Source organism: Pollicipes pollicipes, unplaced genomic scaffold, assembly GCF_011947565.3.
Source record: "Pollicipes pollicipes isolate AB1234 unplaced genomic scaffold, Ppol_2.1 Scaffold_6138;HRSCAF=7277_pilon_pilon_pilon, whole genome shotgun sequence".
Taxonomy (NCBI): Eukaryota; Metazoa; Arthropoda; class Thecostraca; order Pollicipedomorpha; family Pollicipedidae; genus Pollicipes; species Pollicipes pollicipes.
The window spans coordinates 10753869-10770756 of NW_023596818.1; the positions used below are offsets into that span (position 1 = coordinate 10753869).

The 16888-nt window shown below is 47.1% G+C and overlaps 1 long non-coding RNA gene across 1 annotated transcript; it reads right to left on the reverse strand.

The window, feature by feature from the left end:
* Window positions 1-1062, reverse strand: LOC119105681 (uncharacterized). Its single transcript, XR_005095055.1, has 3 exons — window positions 1033-1062; window positions 761-869; window positions 1-67 (listed from the first exon to the last, which is right to left on the reverse strand). It is a non-coding gene; the product is annotated as an uncharacterized LOC119105681 (long non-coding RNA).
* Window positions 1063-16888: the final 15826 nt, after the last annotated feature.

The window sequence follows — 16888 nt, forward strand, 5'->3', positions numbered from 1 at the left end:
CAACGCCCCAAAACGGACGTGAGCCCCACATCTTTTTGGACTCGTTGTTCATGCTGCTGTCAGTCATCTGCAACAAAGGTGTCATTGTAGAGGCTGGGGATCTTGCTCAGTGGTTGCAGCGATTAAGTACATCAGACAATGAGGACACGGTCTGGCGATGTAGTGGTTATGAACCCGACAGGCTCACCCCGTACCGCGCATCCGGTTTTTTAAGAAATACCAGTGGATGAGGATAAGCGACGCATTCACCACAATTTTAAAAGGAATCGTGGTAGACATATAAAGGGAAGCGAAATTAAAATAAATTGTAATAATGTAACTATTTGTATCGCCAGACGGAAAGAAAACCAACGGTTGAAAATGCTTCCAGGTACTTCATCAGCATGATGCCAAGTGCGTCTATCTTTTAGCTGTCTTTCGCATCGGAAGAAAATCACTGTCAGGGATCATTCAAGGACTTGCTGTTAAATGATATATGAGCTATTCACGCCGCATACCGCATCACACGTGACTAAAAAAAGAAACAATAACCAAAAATACAGCAATGCTTAGCGGGCTTGTTCGCCAACAAAGTTATTGCACCGAGCAAATACTTAGATCCGGCCTCAAAATACGACAAAGACAGTTTCACATCTACTTTGGTCTAGCTTTTTCTCAAATGAATACTGAATAGATGACTACATCCCTCCCCACAATGTAGCGACACCTAGAGACCTAGCTCAGAGTACCATACGCCGAAACAACTCTCCCCGGTTCTTACCTCGCAAGCCAATGGCCTCTCCAAGGCCAGCGCAGTCACCCTGCTGCTCGCCGCCTTTCTCCTGCGGCAGAGGCGGGCGGGACCGGAGCAGCACAGGGCGGTCACGTGACTGTAAGGTGAGAATAATTTCGTTATTTTCTCTCAATGCGCGAGACGCCACGGTGATCTTGGGCAGCACCCGCGCCTTCCATTCGTTGACACCCACGAACAGAACAGATTTACGCCTGGTAGAGCGCTTGCCAGCAATCTGGTGAGCTCGCTGGAGTACTGACCGCTGGCGGGGGCAGCTCCGCCACCGAATGGAAACCGGCGCGCGGCGGTGCTGTCACAGGCTCGTTAGGGCATTGCTTGATCTGTTTACCGTTCAGCCACCACTCAGAAACTTGCACTTGGCACAAACTGTTTACGGGAGAGTGTTTACGCCAACGATCAGAAGCTAGGCATCCATATTTCGTTCTGGTCTTTGCTCCCATGTAATGCTAGTTGCGGAGCAAGATGAGGATGAACTCTCATCTGTGCCCTTTTTCATCGGTCCTGAATATATTGAAATGCCTTGAAATTACAGGAAAGAGAGCTCGCCTTGCTGTGATTAACAGGACTGCGAAGAAATTGCCAATGAAGTTTCGGGTATTGCAGTCTACAACAATACCCCGCCACAGTTGTTAGGGTCCAGCATTGCTGCAGTTACGATGACATCAACTTACTGCATTAATGGCAAAAGCAGCATTGAACCACCACAACAGATGTAGCCAAGGAACGGAACTTTGTTATAATATGACACCATCTGAACTAAACTTACTATAGCTGGACATCAATTTAGTGATAAAGCCAACTGGTGACAAATTTTGGCTTTTAATAAAGGCAATGGTCGATAAAACAACGGCTACGTTGTATTATCTACTGTTTTTGGAAGCATTTGGCTCCTGTTTCAGCCCAAGCATCGTGTTTGACAACTGTCTCAAACAAATATGCGTTCAAAGGATTTCGATTTGATTGCTGATCTTGTTATTGGCCTCCATGCGTTTAATGCCCACATATCTGTCGCTTACGGACGTTTCATTTCAAGGTTGAGTGAATATCCCCAAAAATCCCACTTTAAATCACAACAGTCATTTCGTGCGACACGATAGAATACTTCAGACAATGCCCAGCTGACTTTCCCGCTTAGTCGACGGAACATTCGTGTGCCGGCTCCGTGACCATCTGAGCTCTTTTGGCTGAGGCAGAATTCCAAACCTTCCCAGATATCAGTTCTGGGAACCTTTATCTGCACAGGGTCTCCCAGCATACCGGCTCGGGCAGTCGTGGCTGCCAGTGATGCTGCCAACCAAACTGTACGAATAATACCTAAGCGCACATCGACCGGTTCCGTGACTTCATCACCGCACCATCTCAGGACGTCACGGGAAGCCTCTAAATCCTGGTCGCGAAAAAATGCCAGCTCCTTTTCGACCACCTGAGCCGGGCGCCTGATGCTTATGCATATGTTTCCCGGCACCTCCTGGTTACGACCGAGGCCGCTGACCGAGTGTGTCTGAAGGCGACTTATCGGACACGTGTCAGCTTTCAGCGGTCTGCCCGGCTGGTGGTGCTCTCGACTTGTTTACGGCCTTGCAAAACTCTGTTAATGTCAGATATATTCCGGATGGCGTCGTAACTTCAGGGTTAAACGTATTTTCTGCAAGTTTTTCATACGTTGCAGGATTTTGGAGAGCTCCGGCTTTAACACTGGCTACATGGAGAAGCGCATCACTCTTACATCAATCGGACGACAAACTCTTTCTGTAAGCGTAAACATTTTCCCGTGTTGCATGCTTAGGGCGCGGCGTCGACTGTGCGGCTAACGTTACGCGGTGGTCAATAAACGGACGAAATTAATGAAAGATACAACATAGGCCCTTTTGAACGCTTCACGTCAGTTAGTACGTTTATAACACAGTGCAGGCCTTTATATCACCTAAAACGTTATTTGATAAATAATAACCATTGCTCCGACGGAAGAATGTCTTTTGAAATGTTTGTTTTATTGTTCCTAGACAGCTTAAGCATACTATGATTGTTGTCATGAAATGTCATCGACGTCCCACAGCTAAATCATGTTTATCAATTTCAGAATAAGCTTATTGTACGAAATGAAGCTCTAGGCATCTGTTTCAGGGCATGCCTCAGTCCACCCTGCGTTCGCCTCATGTGTATGGGTTTGGGCCTTTTTCTCGCAATGCTCTTGCATTATTTCCAATGATGGTAGAATATTTGTTCCCATTTGCATGCTCAGTTACGACGTTATTCGATTTCCAGACCCATTTCCGTCGCAAGTAGGTGCGCTACCCATATTTCTGTATCACAGAGTGTGGTTTGTGTTCGGGACTTACAGCCAACGCGTTAAGCTGACTGAAAGCCAACTGCTGTCCGCTGATGTCCCGATTCGTGCTAACGTATTCCAAACACGATTAACTCAATGATCATATTTCCATTGACCTTGAACTCAACATGGCTATTGAAGAGACGGCGGTCTTAGTTGCAACTCAAATTATGTATGCTTGTTGCCTCAAATACACATGCTTGATTTATCATAATATTTGCAGGCCATGTTATATGTACCGATTGGGTGTGAAACTTTAGTCTTGAATTATTCCTGGAAACGAGTAATCTATGGACAGCTCACGTCATTTAATGCTAATTCCTCCACTAAAAAACGCAACCTTCATGTTAAAACTTGTCACTGGCCGCGAGAGAACCACGGAGTGGTTCACGTGCAGCCTTCGTTAAATGATAGCCGACCCTTCGTTTGAGCGACAAAATGACCCAGCACAGTGAAGCCCAACAGAGCTTTTTTGGCGTGTTTTTTCCTAGTTAGGGTCATCTTGTTCTTGCACTTTTCGCATATCTATTACTTTTGAGAAGTTTGTCAACGACTGATACCAAAAAGTGTTCTGACTAGATACAGTCTCGCAATTACATATCAATTGTGTATTTATGTTGATATTATGCACCTACCGATGCCGGTGATGACAGATGATATTCTACCAAAATAGTAATTTTCTTTGCTCGGTTGTGGAAACATTAGTCAAATGTATATAAATAAAGGAGTGAAATACCACGATGAGGATATTAATATAGAAACTTCAGTGCAGCCGATAATGTGGTCATTCAACGAAAATATCGAAAGTTATATTTTCCGCCGATTATGGAAGACGAACTTAGTCCGTCCTGATGGCTCAGTTGAATAGAGCGCCTGCGTTCTGGTCCGCCTGCTGCTGACGGGATGGGCTCGAGTCGGTTTTGGCGGTCGCTACTTCTCCTAAATACGCATGGCCTGCGGCCGGTGGCAGCGGCCACGCAAAAGGTCGTGTGACGATAGAGAGCAGACCGTACCGCATATTGAACTTTCCGCCATCAATTTCTGTCGTTGAGATGGAATTGCGCAATGGAATGGTAAGGATCAGGGCTCGCACAGCAAGCACTGCTTAGCGCAAACTGTGAGCCCAGAAATCCATCTATTCAAAAAATTTGGATGAAATCTTTAAAAAAGTTGCTAATGCGGTGACATGACTGCTGACCGCATTCAAAACTCCTCCAGCCAAGATCACATGCATTCAGTTGTATCTTAAGATGATTTATTTAAAATCGCACGTTTAAATGAGAAGAAATATTTTAGTAAAAAATTGGTGGTGGTTGCAGAACACTACTGAATCCAGTTTATGGGACGGCTACGTGCACGCTAGGAACCATAGAAACCACAAAAGATGCTCGAGTTTGGCCATAATTACCGGTAAAAGTATGCATCATGCGTGAATAGCATATAAAACTGATCTCGCTATGTTATGTTTCCCAGCATTCACAGCCATCGGGCCTGGTCGCCAACAGACCTGATAACATTGTCAGAGCGCCACAGACAACCACTACCGCAATTGGTCAGTGGTAGGCAAAGTCGGGTACAGAACCGAACTGCGCATCCACACAATTAGGCTGCCGGCGGTGATAAATAAGCCAGGCCCATTCGAATCGCGAGGCTGCAGTACCACGCGTTCTGTCAAACGACAAGGATCATACCGACTAAAGTGTACTACCAATTTTTTTCCCACGATGGAGGCAGGACAGCCCTTCTCGGTTATTTATTTACGGTCAACGTCCATAGCAGCAATGCTACATGCTCTTAAAATTGGGGTTGAGACGCCCTGGCCCCTGTTCTTTCCCCCTCGAACCTACCCTTCTTCTTGAGCTCCTATCTACTGATGTAGTCAGCAATGTGAGATACCAACTTTTTACCTAATCCATGGGTATGCTGATCCACACAGCTCAGCAGACTGTAAGCGTCCGCATAAACTGCTTGATAATCCCACAACACAAGTGATGTGAAGAGGGTTTTTGAAAGAAACACATTATAGAGCATTGCACCGAATTGTCTGGGGCTCATTCTAACGCTATCAGTTAGAATCACACCGCAAGGAACGGCCAGTCAGCCACTCATTCACTATGGGTAGTCATATGGCCGTTCATGCAGCAGTCCGCTGATTCCGGCGTCTGCGTAACAGCCTGTACTGGCGGGTGCGATGAGCCACCAGGCCGTCCTAGTCACACCTCATGATACTGTTCCGTACGAGCGTTTTCACCAGCGCTGTCGTGACACTGAGCAACGACAATGGATGTGCGACACTATGACCGGCAGCCACTTAGCGTCGATGGGGCGCACCAGCTAAGCCAGCTCGGTGGGCCCACCGCGTGCTTGTTAAGCCGGTTGGTGAAACAGGACGGGACAGCTACCGCTGACTCCTGCCGAAGTGGGCTGACCAGAACCATACAAGCCAGCGGTGCAGCTGATGGTCATGCTTCTGCGACCAGACGAACGCTGTTTGTTGCGAGCTCACGAGATCACAAAGTGTCCCAAACCTTAATATAGCTTTCTAAACATTGATCGTCTTTTTCAGTTCACTTGCAAAACAGCTGGCTCATTGCCGGTGCAGTGCGTCAACAGGCATTTGCATATATACAGAACAGGGGGAAAAAACATTCAGAGCAGGGAGGTAAAACAGTTTTATAATAGCTGGCCCATTGCATCACTTCCGTGCAGTGACCAGGAGCGCACAACAGATTTTTGTGAGGAGGGGTTCAGCTTTGAGATTTATCTGTAAGAGCTCTCATGACCACTCTGGGTGGCAGCACCTGAAAGCAGTCACATTTTTGTTACATTTTCTTGGTACCCTGTTTTGTGCCATAACGGTTCATGTAAAATGTATGTGAAATGTGTGTGGAATCACAATGCATTTTTGTGAGGAGTGATCCAACCTTGAGGCGTATCTGGAAGAACTTTCGTGACTATTCCAGGTAGCAGGACCTAAAGACCTTCACATGATTGCTATCTTTCCTTGATGTCCTGTTTTTGTGTCATAATGATTTATGTGAAATGTGCTATTTCCTGGCTTCATTCATACTTTACCCCATGTAGTGAGCCAACAGGGCTTTGAATACAGATGACATGTGAAGGCCTTAAAAATGTGATATCAGTCATAAAAGGTATTATATGTCAAGTGAATGCTTCCTGTTTTTGAAAGCTACGGGGCGCAATGATCAGCAGCTGCAAAGATCTGGTAAAAATTAACATGACATCAATTGCAGCACATGGCTGCCACAGACAAAAACCTTCACATGCACAGAGCAGAGGCAAACCAGCTTTCAAATTATCTGCCTTTTATCAGAACAGACCAGAGACCACTCACCACAATGATCTTTCTTTTCACGGCAAAGGAATCTCAGCCCTTCAAAAATACTAGCTCATCATGATGCTAGTTATTTGTTTTTTTCCATATCACACTTATCACCAGTCTGATTCCTTTGAAGTAGCATTGGATGCACAGAGCAGTTTCCAGAACTGATGAGAATTTGAGAATGCATGTGTGGATTAATGCTTAAGATCGCCTGAGCACAAGTAGCTCAAAATTGTGACTATTCTTTATGAGAGATAACCCTTCCTATTTACCCTGAATAGTAGGTACCATGGTCAAACAAAGTAAGCAACATCTCAGAGCCTCATTAGCATGTCAGATCAGTTAAAAGCCTACCCTTGATGCAGGGTATGTGGCAAAGTCGTGTGGATATTGAGAAAAGTAAGCATAATAAGCACCATTGTCATTCCTTAATAAAACGCCGTAACATGCTCAATATGGCCTCATTAGAGCTTCAGCTATTTACAATAAGCCTAATTGTTGATATAACTGCCAATACATGTCATGCTGTCCTTTTCATGCTGGTCATAATTGGTCATGGAAGGGAACCAGATTTCAGCTTGGATGGATTTGCACCTGGATTGCATCATTCCAATTAAATCTTATCTTTGCTAGCTAAGCAAAATACATATATCTGCATCACAGATTATGTATAACAATGCCACTGAAATTGAGAATCAACAAAGCCTGGGTGGCAACTAAATCATATGGGGAAAAGATGACCTGAGATGATGTTTTGAAAGGGAAACCATGACTAGCATGCAGCCAGGGGTAACTTGGTGCAGACAACATGACGGGTGGAAATTGGAGGTCGCACTCCATCCCACCAGTAGTAAAACAAATAGCAACAAAGATGTTATTAACACAAAATCACTGTCACAGTGAGATTGACCCAGACCATTCGACAAACCAAACTGAACTTTCAAAGCACAGTCGGGCATGGCTTCTTAAATATTTCCGTCCATGGGGCAAGTTTAATCATCTTCTGACAATACAAATAGTTCCCCGTTACTATTAAAGAATAGTTCATGCCTATCTGTCTAACCCGTTAGTTGTTATTGCCTACTGGTGTACGCTTCACCAAACTGGTTGTGACCAAAATGCGAAGACCCCATACACATTTCCCGCAAGCACGCCGATACGCTATTTACGCCAAGCATCGCTGGACAAAACGTCCATAGTGCGCCAGATTTGAGTCATCGTCAAATCTTCGCAGCAATATCACCCGCATTGATGTTTTCAGAAAACTATGAAAATACTTTGAGTCCAGAGGAAGTTAAAAGACTAGCCGCACCCGTGCCGCTACGGTCTTGCTCGCCCTCTGCCGCCGGAGAAAAACGACGAACAGCGGAGCGGTGGGATCAGTGCTGGAGCAGCCGCCGACTGGTGGGGTGGGTGCAGAGGGTGGTGGACAGGATCCCGGGCTGGGTCTCGAGGTGTTTTTACAGAATGGGTAGGGATGCAGTCTCGGGTCTAGTTATCCCCACCACGTTGAGAAGAAAGTCAGACCAAAGTAGAGATCCGACCCGTTTTGTCGTGTTTTGAGGTCGGGTTTAGCTCCGCTGCGTTCGATCCTCGGTGCTTCGAAACATTTTCAACTCTTGGCATTCTGACCGACTGGCTTAACAGATTATCAATTTTTAAAACCTGTTGACTCGTGCTTTTCGTAATTCGTTTTTTGGTGTGGGCATACGTTGGTACCTAAAATTAAAAAAGAGCATTGTACGTCATTCGTCGTGTTTAAGGCGGAACATATCGCAAGCAACCATAAAACAGATAGATTTATGCTCCTACCTTCGAATTTTAATCATCACGATAGCGAGCTTCCGAGCGCCTCAAACATACCACTTCGATACCCCAGCGCCATTGCTACGTTATCGGCCCGTGATCTCAACATTACTGCGCATCAAGAGCCATACAAAGGTATGGAGCCGAGGTAACAATATTAATGCAATGCAATACATTTCTTATCGTGTGTAGGTAAAGATGTGAAGCAGACAGGCCAGAATAGACCAGAACCAAACTTAAAATGGTCTAACCTAATCTATCCTAACCTACCTTACCCTAACCTAACCTCCACACCCTATCCCCTTCATCCCAGTGGCCAGTTGACGCCCATGTTCCATGCCAAATATATATGGCGTATTAAGGAACTTTGTTTAGCCGCCAGCTCTCACTTTGCTTTTCATTCCAAATACGTCATATTTCCCCACCCTCATGACGACCAATCTACAAACAGTACGGAAGACTGCTTGGATACGCAAGAAACATATTTCATTGCATTCTTGTTTCTTTGGCCCGTGAATTTGTGTGGTTCTTGATGCGCAGTAATGTTGGGACCACGCGTAGCAATGACGCCGGGTCGCGGTCGCTGTGTGGTTGCAGAGCTCGGATGTTCGCTATCGTAATTAGTTATGTTCCAAGGTAAGAGTATAGATGCACCTGTTTTACGATTATTTACCGTATGTTCTGCCTTAAAAAACGTTGATTGATGTACAATGCTGGTTTTTCAGCATTGGGAAACAATGTATACCATGTCTCGTTTTTTCGCACGATGCCTTTAAAAATTTGGTTATGCTTGCTATTCTTCATCCACCAGTATTTGCTAACACAAGAAGCGCGCGCCGGGTGGAGAGGGTAGCGTAGGTGTGGCGGTGGGTGGGGGAGGGAGGGAAAGGACCAGGGAGCTCAGCCGAGAGCGTGCCTGGCTTCCACACCCACATGGGTTGATTTCCGATTGGCATTTCGACTTCTGGGTGCTTACATAATCACTGCAGCGGCTAGCGCTCCGAAGTGCTTCGTGTGAACGCGCGCCGCGCGACATTTGAAATGTTCCATATTTGTATGAGATTGTAGACTGAAATAGCCATGTTGTAGATCATTCGGTGCAGTTCACAGTATTGCTGTTCGTAAGGCTTAAACCCTTCTAGTTCCTGGGCTGCACGGCCCCGAAGATTTACAGACTATTTTTGGGAAACTATTTCAAGGTGCCCCAGATTTCCACGGCACCATAAAAGCGTCATTCAAATCCTGCTATCGCATTGGCCCTGTGGTGATCGAGGACATGAAGAATATTATGATAGAGTCGGATGTTTCCAAGTTCCAGATATAACGGCCATCAGCAGGCTCTCAACCTTGTGCAAGATACGATTCCACAATCAACGACGTATTGAGCAGCATATTTGCCAAATATATATTTTGTGTTGTCTAGAGCAGTCTTTCCCACTCAGAAGTGCACCGATAGTTATGAGTGAGCTTATTTCATCATATCTGATGCCTGCGCCCTTATCTTCAAATATGGAGCATTCTGTTTAAAAAGGGAGAAGTCGGGCGTGGGGGAGTCGAAGTCGCAGAATGATTTGTTTTTTTTTTGCTTGAGCCCACTCCCTGAATTAATGGGAGGGGAAACGTGGTTAGACTCCACATGCCTTCAAATTTGCCTTCAGGTTGATTTAGATTCCAGAAAACATCCCCACCCACCCCCCAACGCACACCGATGCCCTTATGCTCAAGGCCTAAACGATGGCAAACAATTAGATATCATTCATACAAATATTTGGTTGTGTGAGCCTCGAACTTGCGCAAGCGCAAATGCTTTTTAACTCACACAACCGCCAATTCAATGGAAATGCGAACTCATCAACGAAAGTGAAGTCGTCTTGAAAATAGTATGTAATTTCTACGGTTGTAAAGCAGATAAGTATAGACCGCATAAGGCCGAAGCGGGGGAGGGAGGAGGCGAGGAAAGAACTTATACCAAGATACAAGGTGCCGAATTGTTGCGCTGACTCAAAGAAACTGTTCGTCTGATCAGCCTGTCGCTATAGTTGATAAAATATAAGGTGAACCGTGAATGCTACCCGAATTGTACTGAGCACAAATGTTTCAGGGTGTGTGATCATGTCTGAACATGACCATTTGAAACGCGTATTGCCTATAGCCATCACTGGTTCTATGCGAAAATTGTGGGTTAACGTCTGGTGCCAAGACCAGAGACGCAACTTTTCGGTTGTTTTTCACATCAATACAGAGCCAGGCCATGTTCTCATTGTTGATACACTTATTGCAGCAGCCTGCGGAAGTCCGATCCCCGAGCAATGCAATCTACCATGCTACATCTTGTTTGCAGACCACTGACAGCAGCATGGACAACGGGTCGGAAAAGATGTGGGGCTCACATCCATTTTGGGGCGTTGGGTCCGAGTTTGAGCCTTCATAGACGCTAACCGACCGGCAGAAGAAGCTCCAGGCGGACCTCATCGAGCTCTGTCGTAAGAAAATACGACCTCACGCGATACGTGCTCTTTTATAACATGCCATCACCCTCCCAGGGAGGACTTTCGCTAGCACCGCCATGGTCTACAGTAAGTATCTCTCGGTAGCACCGTCATGGGCTCTAGTATCTAATTCTGCCGACAGCCTCGTGGTTTACTGTAAGCAATGTCATTAGCATCGTCAAAGCTGACAGGGAGTGCTATTGATGGCACCCTCATGGCTTGTAGTTAGCACCTTTGCCAGCAGCGCCATGGCCTACAGTGATTTCGGTGATTGTCTATGTCATAGTTTACCGGAGTAGAACCATGTGTTGGGCAAAAATGAACTCCAGTAAAACGTGTTTGCTAACCCAAATCTACATCCTGTGCTGTACCGTTCATCCCTATGTTCCCGTATGATTGTAGCCTTTAATATAGACACTTTTAAGACTATCGGTAGTCTTACCTGGCTACTTAAATACCCTTCGATGGGCAGTTATTTTCATCACCATGGTCTGCCTTAGCGCAGGCATCCTTGCACCGTTAGTACCATGTGGTATTGTATTCTCGCTTTGGGATTGTACCGCTTTCCCTAACAATGTATGGTTTACATTGAGCACATTGCTGGCATTGATTCAGCATTCTTATTTTGCTGTCAGTGCGTCGCCGCAGTCTACAGTGAGCACTGTTCTGTTGCGTAAACGGGATTCAATTGTTTTGGAATACCCAGCTTCGCACAGAGGCCGAAGTGATACGTACGGCATGCAAATGCGATTTTGACCTTACTCAAAATAGTGAGTAAGGGTCAAGATCGCAATTAATCTAAGCTCTGATCTCCGAACCGCGCAATACAGTGCGACGTGTGTCGACTCTGATTCGATTCCAGAGCTAATACAAACTGGATTGTAGTGACAATAATTTCCGAGAATCAACTATGTAGACTCCATGAGTTCCACATAAGACATTCGTATGGTCTCAAGACACCTTACTGCTGTTCACTGTTTTATTTGGTGATCATGTAAGTTGCCACTCGATCGGTGTATTGATGTATGTCATATTGGACACAATTCTGAGCCCAGCTCAAAAGACATCGAGTAAAATATTCCCTCTCTAACTCAACGAAGATTTGGATGACTTGGTAATCAGCCCTGACTTCACCTGGCATGAAGTACAAACCCGGTCAGTAATAAGTATTCAGGGTTGATGCTCTTTGTTTAGAAAAGCCTACCATATGTTGGCTGGCTGTCAAAACTTTGCCACCACCTGTCCTCTTTGGTCAACGTATCGTATTTTATGACGGTGCCTTATGACATCTGTTTAGCCCCGGCCCGTCACAGCTGTGTCGTCCAGCCTTGGTCATTGCATGCACTGAATGGATTGAGTGATGCGGCAGCGATCGGTGCACGTCTTAGCATGGAAGCTACGTCTTGTTTGGCCTTCAGCTATGCACGTGAGTGCCGTGTCGGTCCTGCTCGTCCGCTACCACAACAACCCAACGATCCAGGACCTGCTGCGCCGCCTGGACAAGGACAGGCTGGTGGGCACGTTGTCCACCAGTGACCCGGCCACCGGTAGGTGATATCTAACAACAGCATGTTGCACTGGGTTGAGGCACGCAGAATGGTTTGTTGCCTAAGCGGAGGACGATTTCTGTCGGTCGTTCCACAGAGAACGGGCATAAAGCATAGCGTTAGGATATGCGGGTAAGAGCGCCATTATTTGGATATGTTTATAGGCGTATCAATGGTATGTAAGGGACGACGGGACATGCGCTTTACCTTTTAGGAATGCTTGAAGGGAAAGTCTCACATTTGAAGATCTTGAAGCAAGCATCAGCTATCATGGAACAAGCTTGCTTATAGTTGTTAGGTACTTTTAAAAAGAAAAACCGCACTAGACAACACAATTTCTCTGCTTAGTAAATACGCCTCTCAGTACGCCATTGATTGCGTCACTGTACTTTACACAGATGCACCGGCATTTGAAGGAATTCATAGACGTACTAATTGCATGCTGGGAGTGAGGGGTCATGTATTCACTTTCTAAAAACGTTAACAAGGACCATATTATGAATATAGAGGACTCGCTTAAAAGTTGGCTTGCCTTATCGACACCCGTTTTCGGGCTTCTAAAGATATAGGACCATGGTGAAACGGCAGTGCTGCCATGGCCAGCCTCAAGCCCGGGGAACTGTTGACATGCGCTTCGATCAAAACCTGCCACCTACGCATCGGACGCTGTTGACGGTAAAAGTTGACCTCCAACCAAACCAGTCAAATGTGTATGGCTTTAGCTCTTGACGCGTTTTTGACGTGATCACTAATAACGCTCCACCTAGGTTATCACCGTGCCCATCTCTCATTACGGCAAATTCAAGCACGACAGTTGGACATAAGCCGACTGGAAGCCCGGAGAGCAAACTAGCGAAGATGGCGGGCGTTGCGTCGTAATCGTGTTCTGCGCTATCGCGTCGCTGTACCGTGCAGAGTAGCATCCTGGACGCCAAGAGATATCGCCAGCATCAGCCTGCCTCAAAGCATCTAAGATCTTGAGTCCGATGTGGCGTGACGAGCTTGGAGTGCGTGAGAGCAACGGACGTGCCAGGCGACAGCTGGGGCGTGACACATCGATGACAGTGAACTGTCTAGAATGGCCAGCACGAACCCTGATGAGGGTAGAGGAGGACAAGTGAACTATCCAGTTGGCCAGCACTAATCCTGATGAAGGGAGACGAGGAACAACAGTGCACATCTACGTGGGTGTGCACTGACCCCGATGAGAAGGGAGACAATATGACAGAGAAAACAGTGAACTGCCTAGGTTTGCGAGTACTAACCCGTATGAGGGGAGACAGGGTCGGCAGTGGACTGTTTAGATTGGCCAGAACCCACTCCGATGAACCGTTACAGGGCAATATGGCGGGAACCGCCCACAGTTGGCTGAAGTAACATGAGGACGACAGTGCTTACCGGCGGAAATATGCAAGCCCCCTATCGATCGCATGAACTGGGCGCCTGGCGCCCAGTTCATGAGTATTTTGGGCGCCTGCGCCCATAGTATTTTGCCCCGTACCTCTTGGTTGCGACCGAGGCCTGAGGTCGGGAGGTCTGAAGCAGATTAACCGGATAAGCTGCAGCTTGCAGTGGCCTGTGCAGTTATTAATACCCTCGGATGGTTCACGGCTTTACCAAACACTGATGGCGTCAGATGTCCTTCAGATGTGTCGGCAGACCTTCCGCTCAATGGAAGCGGAGCCTTGTGCATCTTCAGGGATAAGCTGTTTTTTACGAGTGTTCCTTACGTTGTAGGATTTTGAAGAGTTTCGGCTTCGACACTGGCCAAATGAAGGAGCACCACCGGTCGACAAGGATAATGAAAAGAGACCTTGGGTGTCATAGATCCGCTCTTTCTTTGCACCTCCAAGTACAGTGCTAAATTAAAAAAGTATACTGGCGTATTATGGACTGGCATTTCATATCACGTTGGGAGATAGGACGCCGTAGAACTTCCTGCCTGTGTATGCAATTACGTTTGGATGATTTTAACCGGACAAGAAACTCTTTATGCAAGGGTTGTATTCTTCCGATGATACATATTTAGTTTCGTCAAAAAAATTTTAAATCGTCTTCGTGATCTCCACCAATTGTTGATTATAGGGGCTTTCATGTAACCTTAAACCCTCGCTGGGCTAGCTGGTGGATGGCTTCCTCCAATCGGTGTTTTTGGCGGAAGGGAGAACCATCAAATATTTTCCCATAATTTGGTCTTAGCTGAAAATGCATTCACTGCTCATGTTCGCGAACAAGTGGCTCGGGGTCATGTCATGTTGAGGTGTAACGCCATTTCGGAATGCTTGCACGGACCTTTCGTCCCGAAATATGGCTTGCTCAGTTTGCATTGAGCTCCTGTTTTTTTTAGCGTTATAAGTGTACAGTTCTTGTGCTGAAAAGAAATGAGCTTCCGTCCAGGAATCGGTGCCGAAGCGAGGCACCATTCCAAGCACACCGACACACCGGACCATGTCGCCCATATTCGGGGCTCGACCAGTCCCTCCCTCCCAGACCGGTTTTGTGATGTGAGGCCGCCAAATGAACGGATAATGTCTTGGCCCGTCATCATCACTAGTCCCCTGCCGTGTACATATTTCGGTTAAGCACATGTTTAGATTACGGTTCCGTTTAGGTTTTGCTCAACCAGACAAGTATGGTCCCAAAGGTTGTTAAACCATTCCTCGTTCATACAGCTCATTTAAGCAAACCTACCTCCACATGCACAAGGTGCTTGCGTTCGGTGTCCGTACTTGTGTCTGTTTCGTGCTGATGTTTACGCGCCTGTACATACGCGTCTTTCCTCGTGTTGTAGTGTTCGTATTTTGCGCTTCCATTTTATGTACTTGTGATTGTCTTTATACCCCAGACTGGCTACAGGCGTGCCTGAGCACGGCCACATTCCTCGTGTCATTTCAGTGTTCCTTGTGTGTTTTTCTGTTACCTGCCTGTCTCCCTTCGCCCTTAAGGCTCCGGTCGCTGCGCATTTTGTCGTTTCTCTGCCAAAATGCTTGTTGTGTAGGGGGGAGATAGTGTAGCATCTATCTGTCGTTTTCATCCATGTCTACGCCTTCACGCTATCCCAGGTTCTAGCGCTCGCTCGCCTGTGCTGGCGCATCAGCACCACACGCAGCCCGCCGACGGCACGCGACCCAACGTTGCAACGCGCCCGTTGCTGCGTGTATTTGCATAATAATGCAAGCGGCGCCAGACGACTCGATATGCAATCTAAGCCCAGCAAACGCGATACCTCGCGACGGTTATCAGTGGGCGCAGTCGCGGACGAAGCCCCACGCGACCTTCACCCGTGCACCGCGCGTGCGTCACGCGCCGCTCACGCGCTGCAGAGCTGACGATTATGATTTGGGGCTTTAGGTCGCATCGACTGCTGTAGGTCATGCAGCGCCCATAACTTTTAATTTATGCAGAGCCGCCAATCAGGCGAGCGCATCAATCAGGTCACTCCGTAAAACCTTGATGATCAGTCCAAGTACCATGATGAAAAGATTACTGGGAAATCTATAGCGCGAAGAAGCTGGAGCACTTTACCAAAGTCGACAGCGTGCCAAGAATCTCCTAAAAAGTCACAGCGTGCGACCCTGGACGTAGTGTCCGAAAAACTGCGTTCTCTTTGCAGTGAGGTGACGGCAAGCAATGAGTGCGTGATGCACGGTCAGCGGGTCCGACCATCGACTGCAGCATGGTCTGTGGCCAGCCAATAGCACGTGACGGTGCGTAGCATATGTGTGGCCTATGCGTAACCTGCAAAGAACAACTTCTTCCCTCCGGTTCTCTCGAAAGCACGACTGCCATAGTCCAATACGGGGTGTCACAGACTGCAGCTTGTTGGTGCTCAACGAGTTCCAGTGGAACTGCCATCGCTTCTGCATAAACGACGACACTGCGGGGTACATGTCTTGAGCTGGTAGTGGTGTTATAGGAATGCGTGTCCCTGTCGTAGCGCGCTTTGCTGCCTCGTCAGCAAGATCATTTCCGCAGATCCCCACGTGACTTGGGATCCAGCATAGTACGACTGTTTTTTTCTGCTCGATCCAGTGAGCTAAGACGCGATTGAATGTCCTGGACCGGTGGATTCGACGAGGAGCCGCCGACAGCCAGGAGACTGCTCAAGGAGTCAGAAAGAATCAAATGCAGATTGCCACCGTCCACTTTAATAACACAGAGACCTTTGCTGATGGCTATAAGCTCGGAAGTGTAGACCGACGCTTGTGAAGGCAGTGTCAATCACCGAGTTGTGGATCCGCACACAAAAGTGGACCCTACGCTTGCACCCGTCTTCGAACCATCTATATAAGTCACCATGTACCCGTCAAAGGAGGTTATGTGCTCTAAGGCTGCGCCTTTAAGTTCCGTGATGAGAACGCGTTGCTTGTGCATGTTTGATAGCGAAACATCCACTCTTGGCGATGCTAGCTCCCAAGGAGCGGTCTTCACGGGTTTAGGTCTGATGACACGTCATAGATTGAGGCCGCTCGCGTCTAAGAGTTCTCTCATTCGTACATAAAAGGGAGAAGCTTGTGGAGACCGTTGGCGTAGAAAAAGCCCTCGTAAGCTGCGCGAAAACACTGCTCTGTAGGTGGGATG